At 28.2% G+C, this 3854-nt stretch overlaps 1 long non-coding RNA gene across 1 annotated transcript; it reads right to left on the bottom strand.

Annotated features, from left to right (window-relative positions):
- Nucleotides 1-2650: 2650 nt before the first annotated feature.
- Nucleotides 2651-3392, bottom strand: LOC105777070 (uncharacterized). The gene is made up of 2 exons (XR_001128180.2): nucleotides 3245-3392; nucleotides 2651-2948 (listed from the first exon to the last, which is right to left on the bottom strand). It is a non-coding gene; the product is annotated as an uncharacterized LOC105777070 (long non-coding RNA).
- Nucleotides 3393-3854: the final 462 nt, after the last annotated feature.

Raw genomic sequence — 3854 nt, 5'->3', positions numbered from 1 at the left:
TTTATTTAATGGAGAGAGAGAAAAAAGAGTTCGAAGTTGAGTTGTTGACTGGACACGTCATGTGATGCATGTTAGAAGACGTGGCAGTATGTTATTGGAGTATAGGTATTAGTCTTTTTGTTTCTATTGGTTTCTGTAACTTCCTTCTTTAAAATTACAGTCAACTAGGTCACCCAACTGTTGCCCTTTTTCTTTTTTGTCACCAGACTATTTATTTTTTTAATTTAGTCATCTAAATATTTTTTATCACTCAACTATCAATTTTTTTTTTAAATTTAGTCACGCAACTAATCAAGATTATTTTTTTACTCTATTTCTGTTAGGTGTTATTAAATATATGAGAGAGTGACATGACAATTAAAAAGTAGGTATAATTAAATTTAGTTCTTAACTTTTATATATTATATTAATTTAATCATAATTTTAAAAAATTAACCTTCAAAATTTATAAATAATCTTAATTCGATCATCAGAATTTTCCTTCCTCTCCCACTTTTCTTCCCACCACTACCATCATTGTCTACACCTTCTCCTAAATATTTTGATTTATTTATATACTATCATATAGCATACCTTTTGTGTCGTGTGATCAAAACTATATGCCAAGTCTGCCAAGCAGTGAGGAAGATCGGAATCTCATAGTAAAACTGCTCTCCATTGCATGGCGTTGGTGAAAGAGTTAAAGCAACGGAGAGCCTCGGGTTCTTAAGTTTTCAATGGCATTGACAGAGTTAGGTTGGGTATAATGTCACTCCCTCTCCAATATTTACTGTTCAAATTTAGGGTATTCAAACAATCGGTTTGATTATTAACTAAATTAGATTAATATTAATTGAATTAATCAAATTATAAAATCTTTTAACCATTAATCGAATCGAAATTTTTTTAAAAAATTAATTGAATCAAAATATTTCGGTTAACCGAATTAACCAAAATTTATATGTTTTTATCTTTTGGTTAAAACAACCATAAAACATATCAAAAATACATTGAAATTAACTGAAATATATGTTTTTGTCTTGAAAGTTACTGGAATTAACCAAAATTTTATGTCTTGAAACATTACATAAGTCTTGAAATTAACACATAATTAACACATAATATTAATTATTAAGTTTGGTTAATTCGGTTAATTACCCGATTTTGAACTAAATTAATCGATAACCGAAATTTCAAAAAACCATTAATCAACCTCCGACCGAACTAAGTTTGACCACTGACCAATTAACCGAATTAGATCAATTCAGTCAGTTAATTCAGTTTTAACTGAAGTTTGAACACCCTGCTTAGACCATACATTTCTTACTCTTTTAAACTCTCTAGAGTTTTTTTTTTTTTGTTTTTATTTTAATAATTTTCTCATGTTCTTTTTATTATATCAACCGAATTTTTATTCAGTATCTCTGCTATTGTCACTTGATAGGAGGAGGTGGAGGCATCGATGGTTGGGGGTAGGGGAAGCGGAAGAGGAAGAAGAAGGTAAATTTTGATGATTAAATTGAGATCACTTATAAATTTTGAGGGTTAATTTTTTTAAAAATATGACTAAATTGATATAATATGTAAAAGTTGAGGGCTAAATTTTTTATTATACTAATTTTTAACTGCCACGTCACCTCTCATAAGAGATTTAACGACACCTAGCAAAAATGGACAACAAAAAACAATTTTGATTAGATGGGTGACCAAATTAAAAAAAAATTGATAGTTGGGTGACAAAAAAAGATCGAAGAGGCAATATTTGGTACATTAAAACAAATTGATAGTTGGATGATCAAAAAAGAAAATGCACAATAGTTAAGTGACCTAGGGTATAATTTACCCTTAAAATTCTAACATTTGCACGTAATTTTATGCATTTAATATTTAATTATATTTTTAAATATTGTGTATTTAATTATAGTAATTAAGGTAAAATAATATTTTATCTAAATTATTAAATATAATTAAAATTTATTAACTTATCAACTCAAAATGTTATGATAGACATTTCTCAAATAATAATTAACATTTTTAACATTTTAGCATAATTTTGTTTTACCTAATTAACACAACTCTAATATTAATTAAACCATAATTAATATGTTTAGAATTCTATTCTAATAATAATTCTATTTTATATCATAAAATTAACTCAACTTTTTTATATATTTTATGCTTAGAATTTTCTAATTACTTTTAAATATATGTCTTCTACTAAATTATAATTATTTATAAATTTATAATTATCATAACTTTTATTTTATTTTTAAATATAAAATTCATAATATAATAAAAATTAAAGATATTGCTTGAGTTCAAATTTTTTCTAGACTCATACTTTTTATATTATATTATAATATATATTATACATTTTTGAAATTTAATTTTATCCTTGAAACAGACAAACATGGCCGACTAAAATCATGAGTTGGGCTAACCTAGGGAAAGAACCTTGTCCGAAAAATAGATTGTATAAAAAATCAAAATAATACAAATTATTTACTAATAGTTAAAAGGGATAAATATTAAAATTATATATAAACTTTGATTTAATGTGCAATATCATATATACATTTTAATACATTTTAATTTTGTGTGATTTTATACATGAAATTTTTATTTGATTCAATTTACATAGATCACTAATAATATTTTTGAATTAGCACTATTTTATGTTGATATATTGCATATGCAAAAAAATTATATTAATCTTGTGATACCCAATTGTTGCCCGGGCCCAAAATCATTTGCATAGCCCAATAAACTAAATATATTCGGCCCAATATAGCCCAATTTCATTAATTCAAGCCCAAATTTAGCCTAACCCAATTAACCTAATCCTAAACTAATTCTAGGAACCCTAATTCTCCCTGCGCCGCACATGTTCTCTATTGCAGCAACTTCACCACGAGCGACGCAGTAACCGCCCCACGTCTTCGCTTGCACGTCCACCCACACACACGTACCTGCAACAAATCGACCACGAACAGATAATAGTAGAGAATACAAAGAGAAAATGGAAAAGGGGGGCGTTTGTTTATTATTTTTGGTTATATAAAGCCAAATACAATCTGTAAAAAGGAGAAAAATTCTGTATTGAAAAACATCAAAGAAAATACAAAAGAGAAAGAAACAGAAAAGCAAAAAAAATATTTTTGAAGGTATCTCGTTTTTTTTAGAATCTGTGGGATTGTTGTTCTTTTTCTTTTTTTATTTTCTGTTATAAAAATAACAAAGAAGAGAGGAAAGAAGAGAAACTTACCGTTGGGGGTGTCGTTGGAGTGCCATCACATCGCCGTCGAAGTCGGAGGGGCCTCAGATCTGCCGTGGAGGAGGCGGCGGCTTGGGGATGGCCTGGGTTAAGGAAAACCCTGGCAGAGCCCCTCTTCTTTTGTTTTAAAATGAAAAATGAAATTTTTTTTTAAAGAAAATTTTGTTTTATTGCATTTCAGAAACGGCGCCGTATTGATGGACCCAAATGCCCGCGCGTCGACCCGATCCGACCCAGGGAGGTTCCGCGCATTTCTTTAAAATGGGATATTTCCGAAATCGGTCCCTTTGCTTTTGAAGTTGATTTAGTCTCACATTGCGCAATGATTTTTGGGAAATTTATTTCTCCGACCCTTCCCTTGCTGCGCGTGTTTTAAATTACTTCTCTTGTTTTTTATTTTATTTTCAAATTCAGTTTTCAAATTCTGTTTTATTTTAAATTTAATCTTTAATTTATTATTTTAGGTTTTCTTTTAATTAAATTATTAATACTGTTTGTTTACATCATTGTTAGTTTATTATGATATTATATAGTATTATATAGTATTATTATTGTATTTATTTATATATGCGTATGCATATTAATATTCATTTTTTTAAAG

This window comes from Gossypium raimondii, chromosome 10 (genome assembly GCF_025698545.1).
Source record: "Gossypium raimondii isolate GPD5lz chromosome 10, ASM2569854v1, whole genome shotgun sequence".
Classification (NCBI taxonomy): Eukaryota; Viridiplantae; Streptophyta; class Magnoliopsida; order Malvales; family Malvaceae; genus Gossypium; species Gossypium raimondii.
Note: the sequence above shows the minus strand (reverse complement) of the source record. Positions and strands in the feature narration are given on the sequence as shown.